Source organism: Ipomoea nil, unplaced genomic scaffold (genome assembly GCF_001879475.1).
Source record: "Ipomoea nil cultivar Tokyo-kokei standard unplaced genomic scaffold, Asagao_1.1 scaffold3162, whole genome shotgun sequence".
Lineage (NCBI taxonomy): Eukaryota > Viridiplantae > Streptophyta > Magnoliopsida > Solanales > Convolvulaceae > Ipomoea > Ipomoea nil.
In genome coordinates, this window is record NW_017619590.1 from 675,598 (window position 1) to 687,694 (window position 12,097).

The following is a 12,097-nucleotide window of genomic DNA, read 5'->3' on the forward strand; positions in this document are numbered from 1 at the left end:
AATACATAAATATAAAAAATCAATGTTCATATCCTTTTGCATTGAGCCCTTTGCATTGTGAAAAACAGAGTAAAAACATGATATGATTCAACCTCAGACCCATTTAAATGTAGCGGATAACAGCAGGGCTCGAGAATTGATGTGTATTCGAATCATTGGAGCTAGAAATCGTCGATATGCTCATATTGGTGATATTGTTGTTGTTGTTATCAAAGAAGCAGTACCTAATATGCCTCTAGAATGATCTGAAGTAGTCAGAGCGGTAATTGTGTATACCTGTAAAGAACTCAAACGTGACAGACGAATGATAATACGATATGATGACAATGCCGCATTTGTTATTGATAAAGAAGGAAATCCAAAAGGAACTAGAATTTTTGGTGTAATCGCCGGAGAGTTGAGACAATTCAATTTTACTAAAATAGTTTCATTAGCTTCCAAAGTATTATAAAAGGAAATCGTGATATGTTTCTAGTGGAGTATTTGAAAGAAAGGTATTAGAAAAGTAAATTGTGATATGTTTCTAGGGGAGTATTTGAAATAAAGAGATTCAAAATTGAATAGAATGTGTCTCAGGCATATAACTTTCTTGAAAAATAGAATTCATAGACAAATAAGTAAAAAAAAAAAAAAAAACACGTTAATAGTATCCAATTTTTTTGCCAAAATAATTATAGTTCATCATGGTAAGGGACACTATTACTAAGATAATCACTTCTATACGAAATGCTAATATGGATCGAAATAGAGTGACTCGAATAACATCCACCAATATTACCATAAATATTGTAGGAAAACTTTTACGAGAAGATTTTATTGAAAAGGTGAGAAAGCATCGAGAAAAAAAAAACAAAAAAAAATTATTTTAACCCTGCGACATAGAAGGAATATAAAAACACCCTATAGAAATATTTTCAATTTAAAATGGATCAGTCGACCCGGTTTACCAATCTATTCTAACTATCAACAAATCCCTGAAATTTTTGTGGGATGGGAGTTGTAATTCTTTCTTCTTCGCGAGGTATAATGACAGACCGAGAGGCTCAACTAGAAAGAATCAGGGGAGAAATTTTGTGTTATATATATATATATATATATATATATATATATATATATATATATATATATGGTAATATTTTGAATAGAATATAAAAATTGGATCAAAAACTTCTTATTTGTAAAATTTTGAAAAGGAAAAAATATGGGGGAGTTATTGAATATCGTTCTACCTCCATTAGCTGATACTTCAAGATCACTTACCATACTTGGGATGAAAGAACAAAAATGAATTCCTAAGGGTTTCATTATGAATCGCTTCCAAATAGTATGTTCCATGTTTATTTATAGGTAGGTTTATATAGATACCGCCAATAAGTTAAATTCGGAAAACATTCGTTTTTCAACTTTAACAAACATGTCTTTCATGGAAATATAATTCGAGACGCAAAATATCAAGAAACATTTTTTTAAAAAGTTAGATTTCAAATGAAGGTAAGGAATTGGAAATATGAAAATAAGAGTTATTGTTCCTAAAATTTGTGAAAAATCTCGACTAATCCGTAGTATATGTTTAACAATTATGCTAATTATGATTGTGATAGAAGTTTTAACCTAAGACCTTTAATTTGTTATAGAAATTAATGAGTATGTTATATAATAACAAATAGTTAACGGAATATTCCGTTTCTTAAGTTCGTACTAACAGAATGTGTTATTTAAGACAAGAAAATAATATAATAGATGTTAAATAAGGAAAATCATTAAAAAAATACTAAAATCAAATAATATGAACCATTCATTTCAACCAACAATGACACCAATATTTTTTTAATTTGCTCCCTTTAAGGGCCTAACTTTAGTGACTCTTATTATATTTGTAGATTTGTCGATGTTAATACCCGGAAATAATATCGTAAAGAATTTTTAAATTAAAATATATAAAATTATAAATAAGCTTACAAGTTTTCATCTCACCTATCTCCATGCACATTCTTCCACTAACAAAACTTACATGTGCCTAAGCATTAATTTTTTCATGAATTGGGTTACCTATGACATGCTATGAATGGAATACACTAAATTACCAACTACCGAAAAAAGACTAATAAAGAAAAAGACTAATAAAGTTGTGTAACGTAAAGATGTTAATATTATGAAGTATATTAAAGAGGGATTATTGGATAACGGTAAGTAAAGAAATCACTTTATAATTAAATAGAAAATACAATCAATAAAATAACAATAATAAATAATATAAATAATATTATATAAAATTTTGGTAACAAGGTGTAAAATTACTGTAAAAAAAATATAATCTAAATTATCTGTTAAAAACATATCCAATTTTCTTCATATCTCTTATAACATTTTCAAATTAACTTATACAACAAAAAAAATAAAACAATATAATTACACAATTAAACTGAAAAGGCAATTATATTTTGTAGAGTAATTATCTTTCTTTTTTTTTCTGTTTAATATGGAAAACTCATTCAAAAAGCAATGAATATAACTAAAGACAAACAAATTTGACCTAATAGCAACAATTTTAAAAAATAATAATTTTAGGCAATTACAATTCAATATATCCCTTTGTGTGATATTCTATTCTACTATTAGTAAGAAGATAATAACATAAAGGGATATTCCTTATTTTCATTGTTTCCCATGAATCGCCCAACCTCATAAGAAATTAATCAAAGAAATAAATATGTTTTTTTTTAGCTTCCAAATTTATATTCTAATGTTTAAATCCAAATATTGCATTAAAATATTTATATTTATTATTTGTCAAGAATTGACCTAGCACTACTGGAAATTCTGAAATTTCCGACCACCTGAAAATGATCTTAAATTAAGTTGATACCAAAAAGTCCAAAAAGTGGTCAGAAATAGCAACAAAGGTTTTTCCGGATACCAAAAGTGGTCGGAACAAGACTTTCAACTTGATTTAAGATCACTATCAGGTAGTCAGAAATTTCAGAATTTCCAGTAGTGTAGCTACCACATGTCATAAAAGGAATACATTTAATAATAACCAAGTATAAAAAAATTGAAAATAAGTAATTACACGTCAAGATGATAATATTAAGGAGTAAATTTAAAATGAGAACATAGCATGCATCACTCTTAATATAGAACTCGATCTCCTAATCATTAAAAAGTAAAAATTCAATAAAATAACCATAATAAGTTATATAATGTATATTAGGAAAAAATATTCGTGGCAGGGTATAAAATTACTGTAAAAAGAATACAATTCATTCATTAGTCAAATATTTATCGAGTTTTGCTCATATATGTGGCCGTATAAATACCATATCATCTCAGCATGTATAATCACCCACATACACAAGATCAATAAAGAATAAAAAATCACAAATCGATCTTGAGCACTTATAATAGCTTCTTCTTCTTTTCTCATTTCCAATCAATCTATATATATCATGGCAATAAGGAGATTAAGATTGGCATATATTGTGAATCAATTGAAAAGAAAAGCATCCTACCAAAACAGAAAGAAAGGGGTGATCAAAAAGCTTAATGAGCTCACCATTCTTTGCAGTGCGGATACTGCCATGATAATGTATAGCTCGTTTGAGCAGGGGCCAGTGATATGGCCTACTGTTGAAAGGGTTCAAGAGCTGATTGCTAGGTTCATGCAGTTGCCGGACGTGCAACAAACACGTCAAATGATGAGCCAGGACAGCTTTGTTGCACAAAGGCTTGAAAAGTTTGGTACTCAACTTCTAAAATTGAAGCAAGAGAACAGGGAGAAGGAAATGAATGCAGTGATGCATCAGATTTTTCGCGGAGAACAGATATTTGATTATCTGAGTTCCGTAGATTTAAACACGAATATCGCTGAAAGTGTTATGAGATTGGTAAGAGATTTCCCAACTCTGGCTCCTCCTTCAGTTGTTGCTCCAGCAGATGTGTTTTCAGGGCAAAGCTATCAAGGGCCTAGCACTTCCCAACAAAATTCTTAAGTCGTTTCTGCAAACTTCTCAGTGTTCATAACTACTCTTAATGCAAGTGCTTTTGTTTGTTATTGAAATTGATGCATTATATTGGAATAGCCTAGCCTAATGCATCTATATGTTTTTATGTTGTTTTGTTTTTTATTTCTAGTTCAATTAATAATAAAATAAGCTGTCCTATTTCTTTTAAAAAAACCTGGGTAAAAATTTGAGTTGCAGAAAATCCTCTCATAATACATAAATATAAAAGATCAAAGTTCATATCCCTTTTCATTCACAAATTTCAGTAATCAAAATGACCCAACTCAGAGAGACCAGGGCCTAGCAACTCCCAAAACAATGTTGACACAAATTTTTGTACTTTTTGTGACAAATAATTGTTGGTCACTATTGTTGATAATATTCGTGACAACGTTTTTTGTCAATAAAAATACAATTGATTTGTACCATTAGAAATGACAAACAATTGTGAGAAGAAATATTGTTGTCACTAATATTGTCATTTTTTGTGATGAAATTGTTACAAATATTTGTGATGATCTATAATTCCATAACAAAAATTATTGAATTGTGACAATAATTGTGTTGATTTCTTTTTTTGTCACTAGTTTATTATAATTGTGACGAGTAATTAATTGTTAGAATGACTTCACCACTATAGTTAAAAAGATGGATATTGTGTGAAATAAATGTAATTGTAAAAATACATTTTATAATCATATGTGACAGATAAGTTCACTATTACTTATTTTACTAATTTTTCATATTAATTTTTTTTAAAAAAAAAATATACATGTATATGTTTAGTACCAACAATATATTTCAAAAAGATTTATTAAAATTAACCATTCAAACTCAAAATATTTTTTTAAAAAAACTTTAAACTCAAAATATAAAAAGTAAAGAATTCAAAAGTTATAAATACAAATTCATATAGTACTCAATTATCATCATCATCATCACCACCTTCCTCATCTTCGGATGTTGGAATCTCATCATCATCATTAATAAAATTAAAGCATCTCCATCACTATCAATTTCATCTTCTTCAATGCTCATGGAATGAACATTTGATGAGCTTACTTCAATAGTTGCAGCATCCAAATCAGGCCTATCCAATACCATAACATCATTATTATATATCTTCCAAATTAGAACCTTGAATGATAAATGTGAAACCAGATTTTTTTAGCCCTTCTAAATTCTTCTTTTTCCGATTGATCATTCATTTCTTTTATACTCAAGCCTTAAAAAAAATTAAAATCACATTATCCTTAACCTATTATTATTGTTATAAATAAATACAGAATAAAGTATGTATAATTATAATGTTTGAATATAAATATGTGGGTAATATTTTGAAATACAAAATAATTATTTTAATATAAAGTGTGTACATATCATTTTGGGTCATATAATTATATATGTACATTTTATATACTTATGTATTATATGTGTATTACATATATTATTTGTATGTAAGTAATATATATATATATATATATATATATATATATATATATATATATATATATATATATATAGGTAATTATGTGTGTGTGACGTGTAGTAATTATATAGATACTACACGCCACACACACATAATTACCTAATATATACGTGTGTAAGTGTGTTGTTAAATAAAAAAATATATATTTTAGTTGTAATTACCTTAATAGATATATATTGTATGCTTTTATATTATAGAAATCTTTAGGTAATTGGTTAAAATTATTCTTTCCATTAATTATTAAGTTGACTAGGGTTGGATGATGATCAATATAGATATTCTCTTTTACATTTTTTCCTACCTTGGCCGATTCTACTAACAAAAGAAAAAAAAAAATCCTCTCTTCTTCCCATCTCTTCATTTATGAAATTCTAAAAAAAAAAAAGAAAAGAAAAGAAATTCTTCTCCTATTCTTCTCAAGAGTTGAAACAAACTACACAGGCCTAAGGAGGAGAACTTAGAGAATTAAAAGATTAAAAAGATTTTGGAAGAATTTGTTTCAAGTAAGTGATTGTCCTTTATCTTACTTTGCCCATCTGTGTTTTTTTTTTTTTTTTTTTATTGTTAAATGAATTTTTGTTTGGTTAAAATTTATGAATCAAATGAATTATTTTATGAAATGACCAAGTGTTATCTCAAAATTTTGGTATGATGTATTAGTCAAAAATTCATAAATATGAGATTTTGGTTAGTTGATTTTGTTGTATGAATCATATCTAGATAAATTATATTCATAATAGTTGAAATATATAATTTTTTAGTATTGAACATGTATTATGCTAAAAAGAATGAGTGTAATGTTTTATTATATGTTCTGTACTTACACACATATATACTTTCGTATGTATTTTGTATATAAAAAAACATTTTATTATTATCGTATTTATATTTATATATATATATATATATATATATATATATATATATATATATATAATTTCCTTGTAAATTTATTACCTCTTTTATACAAAAGATAAAAATAAAAAAAAAATAAAACAAAATATAATATATATAAATATAAGTGCCGTACAAAAACAAAGTACATAATTAATATATATATATATATATATATATATATATATATATATATATATATATATATGTTAACTACTGTATTTTACATTTATATTTATAATAAAAGTATATATATTTCCTGTTGTGACCTTCCTTAAATTAATTTACTCAATATTAATATTTATCTTAATTGCAGAATAAATTTCAAGAAGAGGGAAAGAAGAATAAAGAAGAGATTTCAGCTGCACCTCTACCACTTGTTTAGCATTTTGATTTGATATTAAAAAGAAAGTCAAGCTATGCACGTGGTTTAGGTTTTAAGGGGATAACTTCAAAAGTCCAGGAGAAGATTCTTCTTCAAGCAGAAATAGAAGCGAGTTCCAAATTAAAGAAGCGTGAAAAGAATTTAGAAGAAGAAGTTACAAAATTTAAAGAAATCGCACAAGCAGCTTTAGAGAAATTTTGCTCACTTAGCAAGCAATCAAGGGCTTCAAAATATGCTACGCAATGCATCTCTATCAACCACCTGAAGTGAAGAATAATCAAGACATTTTATTTTAAAACGCTTTTATTTGAATTCAGTTGTATTTCTTACAAAGTATATTTGTTAGACAATGTTGTCTTTTTATATATATATTTTTTAATTTGACGAGTAACATTTGTTGAATGAATCATTTTATTTCAAATAATAATTAAATTAAAACATTTAATTATGACAAAATTTTGAAATAAATAATTTTATATTTTGTGTATTTGGCTAGTATTATTTCGAAAAGGAATTGTGACCAAGTAATGGTCACAACAAAGTAATTATTGATACCACTTTTTTGGTCACTGATAATGATTTTTGCGTCAAGAACAATTCTCACAAATAAGTATAACGATTGTGACTAAAGTGTTGTCACAATAAAATAATTAATTGCACCGATTTTACTTGTCACTAGATCAATTTTTTGTAATAACATATTTGGTCTCAAATTATACATTTATTGTGACAACTATCGTTATCACTCAAATACTACTTTTAGTGTAAGCAAACATTGTCACAAAAATAGTGAGTAATTGTGACAACTTTTCAAAACTCGTCACTACTACAATAGTGACGGAGGATATAGTGACGACAGGTGACGACTTCAAAAATTGGTCACTAATTTCAATAGTGACCAAAATGGATAGTTTCGGTGACAACTTCTGTTGTCACTAAATGTGAAATTTCTTGTAGTGTAATTAATAATAACAAAACGTTCCGCGACACCCTCTTGGTTAGCGTGATGCGAAACGTTTTTTATTATTATTATTATTATTATTTTTATTATTATTATTATTATTATTATTATTATTATTATTATTATTATTATAATTATTATAATAATAAAACTTTCTGCGGCACCCCTCCCTGACAGGGTGCCGCGGAAGTTATACATTATAATAATAATATAACATTCTGCGGCTCCCACCCCTGAGGGTGCCGCGGAAAATCACTAAAAAAATCCCCAAATCGCAATTCAAATATGATGCTTTCATTCACGACAAAAAAAAAAAAAAACAAAAAAAAAAACCTCCTCCGTCTGGGTGCCTCGCCTCTGTTCGCCACGCCTCGCCGTCCGGCTAACCTCCGTTCACCTTGCCTCGCTTCCGTCCGGCTCCCATCACGCCAAGTTTTTCATTCGAAAATAGAAAATATATTCATGACCATATATTAATCATATTATCTTATAAGTTATAAAATATATATACGTGAAATCCAATTGTTTTTTATTCTTTTAGCTACACAAATTATCTTGACAAAAGACAATGCTTATGATATTCATTCATATTTTGATCATGTTTGTCCCGGGGAGGTAAAAGTCTAAAAGGGTTGGTCTTGAATAGACTTTTAAAATTTTAACTTATTATTTGGTGTTATAACCACTAGCATCAAATTTTTTGCGCCGTTGTCGGGAAGATTAGTAGATTGGTTCAAACGGTTGCATGACTTTCTTATTTTTGTGGGTTTCTAGTCTTCTAAAACTGATGTTTCATTGTTTTACTATTCGGTGGAGTCGGTCGGGGACTCCATGGTGTTTTTATTTGTTTATGTTGATGAAATAATTTTGATGAGTAATGATATTATTATACTGGATACTTTGCTTGGTCGGCTCTTGTCTTCGTTTAAGATCCGTGACTTGGGGTATCCTCGGTCTTTTCTTGGTATCGAGACTGTTCTTGTTGACGGGGGGTGGTTCTTTCTCAACGCAGGTACATGGGAGACATTCTGAAGCAGGCTGGCATGTCTAATTGTAAACCGCTTGCTACTCCGGCCTCGGTTTCTCGGGCTGAGTCTTCTGATGAGCTGTATGAAAATCCTACTCAGTATCGCAGTCTAGTAGGTGCCTTGCAGTATCTTACTATTACCCAACCAGATTTATCTTATGCGGTAAATCGTCTCTGTCAGTTCATGCACGCACTCTCCTACAATTGGTCATTGGGAGCTTCTGAAGCGTGTCTTGCGTTATTTCAAGGCTACGATAGACTTTGGGCTATGGTTGGTTGCTTCTTCATCTACTGATCTTCATGCCTTCTCAGATTCGGACTAGGCTGGTTGTTCTGTTGATAGGAAGTCTGCCCATGGTTTTGCAGTGTATTGTGGTTTGAATTTGGTGTCGTGGGTCTGTCACAACTATTGACGCTGAGTACAAGGCCCTTGCAGATGTTTCGGGCGGAGGTTACTTGTGTCATTGTTACGAGAGATTGGTTTTCTTTCTGGTGCTACGCCGCGCTTGTGGTGTGATAATCTTGGTGCGACATATCTTTGTGCTAATCCCGTGTTTCATGCGAGGACGAAGCTGTTAATATTTTAATTGCTCAAAAAACCCCCAACATATAATTGGCAATATTATTATGGAAAACTAAGATAGGGTTAGCTTGGTGTCAGTTTGTTCTACAGAGGACTGATTGATCAGATACAGCAATAGAGGGACTGACACTGAAGATCTGTTTTACGAAGATGTTTCCTTTTTGCAGAACGCGGATTAAGAAGTCAGTTTTGGAAAGAAGATCAGCGTATCTATTTTGGAAAGGTATGGACCGGATCTTTAAGATTACATTCTTCTTATATTGTCCTACCATCTACAATCAGAGATATCTAAGGAGAGTGTTCTTATTATGGAACTATAAGTACTCTTATTCGATCAAGAATTAGGGTTACGCTTTTCAGAAGAAAGAAACACTCCGGGATATACCAAGAGATCACATCTTTGATTATCATGACTCTTCTCAAGACAATTTGTTCTTGTTGATTATGATGAAGAACTTGAGAAGAGATATCGTTGCTTAAACGAAAAGGACACAAAGATCACACAGTTGTGGGAATAACATTGGACTGCATCATTGAAGTGGACTGCATCAGAGTTAGCTCTCCAAGTGAAGGGATTTCATTGGACTTCTGTATGCTCGGCTCTCCATCTTCAACAATCCACTAAATCAGTGTAGACTGGGTAAGTACCTTGTGTGGGGCACTTGGGTAATATTATTGTTCTCTACCTTTGTACATTGGATTATCTGTTAGTGGATTGGACGCCTATGTGATCATCCCCCAGATGTAGATACACACTGTATCGAACTGGGTAAACATCTTGTGTGTTAATCTTTTCGCTGACTGCATTACTTTATCCTTTCTGCAAGCGAATTAGTGTTTCAACTATCTGACTGATATCATCGCTGAATCTGTCAAACTAATTCATAAGTCGTTTAATTAATATCTTTAAATTGAGAAAATGCAAAATTACATGTGGTATCAGAGCTTTTAAGTCTACATAGTGACTTGATCCGTACGGGAAGTTGTTGCTTTTGCATTGCTCTCTTTTTATTGGAAGTATCTCTGGTTGGTAGTCTGCCTGCTTGTGTGTTTTTGGCTAGTTGTTTTTATTCAGGATGGATGCAAGCATGAAACCACCAGAATTGGATGGTCACAACTATTCATTCTGGAAAGCTCGTATGGAGATCTATCTCCAGGCACAAGGTACCAGGGTTTATCGTACTATTCTCTCTGGATGGAGCCATCCAACTATTCAGAACCCTGATGGAACCACTACGACAAAACCTATTGAGACGTGGACGGAAAATGAGATGACGGCCTCTGACCTGAACAATAAAGCACTGAACTCTATTGTAGGATCTTTGCACGAATCTATGTTTACCTTAGTCACTGGGTAAAGGAAGCAAAACGAGTATGGAAAATTCTTGAAACCAGGCATGAGGGTACAAGTGATGTCAAGCAATCAAAGCTTCAAATGGTCCTGCCTGAGTTTGAAGCTCTTAGAATGAACGAAGAGGAAACAATCTCTGTCTTTCACAGTCGTGTTCAGAATCTGATGAACAGAGCCTTAATACTCGGCGAACCATTCACTGATGAAAGAGTAGTCAAAAAGATCCTTCGATCTTTGCTAAAACGATTCGAATGAAAGTAACCGCAATTCAGGAACACACAGGCTGGGAAAAAAAAGAGTGTGGGAGAGCTTATGGGAAGCTTACACACATATGAACTTGAAGTGTTGACTGATGATGATCTTGCTGTCAACAGAAAAGGCAAGTCAGTGGCGTTTGTTGCTCATCAGACACAGATGACATAGATGATGAAGCTTTGGCCCTACTAACCAAGAACTTTAAGAAGATCTTGAAAGAATTTAATAAACGGAGTCAAGGACAATCTAACAAGACACAATACAAAGGTAGTAACTCCTCGTATCAGAAAACAGACACACCCTCTTTCACACAGAACTATCAGTCTCAAACTGGTCGACCAAGACAACCCCGAAGCAGTTCAACTGACACAGGCAGGTCCCTCAACCGGTCAGTGCAGTGCCGAGAGTGTGAAGGATTTGGACACATACTGGCTGAATGTGCAACTTATCTCAAAAGGAAAGAGGCTATGATTGTGGCTACACTAAGTGATGATGAGGAAGAAGCATCTAATGGTCAGTCAGATGACAACGTGAGAAACTTTGTGGCTTTCTTTTCAGCTATAGAAAACCAGTCCGAAGGAAAAGAATCTGATGAAGAGTCGTATATTTTGACAGTTGACTTTGAAGAGAGGCATACCCAACTTGAGATGGAATTTGCTAAACTTGTTGCAAGCTGGGAGCAACTGGTGAAAGTTAATAAAAATCTGAATGAAGATCTAAAACAACGGGATGATTTTCTGAAGAAACTGAACACAACACTTGTCACAAAAGAAGATCTTATAACTCAGATAAGATCTCGAGAACGAAAACTGATAAAAGAGTTGGAGGATTTGAAGAAAAACATAAAGATGATGGACACCACATCAACTCTAGACAAAATTCTGGATTCTGGACGAAATCAAAATGACAAAAAGGGTCTTGGTTATAAACGAGGAGAATCTTCGAAAACTATTCCTGCGTTTGTCAAAGAGGGTACATCAATTGATACATCAGCTCGCAGGTATGAAATAGGACAGTCATCCAGGTCAGTCCAGATAAAGGAAAAAGGGAAGACACATGCAGAAACTGATTTTGGCAGAGTGGCATTTCAATCTCAGTATTCAAAGTTCAAAGCTAAATTTGCTAAAATCAGACAATATACACCCATTTGT

General features: G+C 31.4%; 1 long non-coding RNA gene across 1 annotated transcript; it reads left to right on the top strand.

Moving 5' to 3' along the window:
- The first annotated feature begins 309 nt into the window (after positions 1-309).
- On the top strand, positions 310-12,003 carry LOC109167457. The gene is made up of 3 exons (XR_002051862.1): positions 310-396; positions 3,991-3,992; positions 11,994-12,003. It is a non-coding gene; the product is annotated as an uncharacterized LOC109167457 (long non-coding RNA).
- The last annotated feature ends 94 nt before the right edge of the window (positions 12,004-12,097 follow it).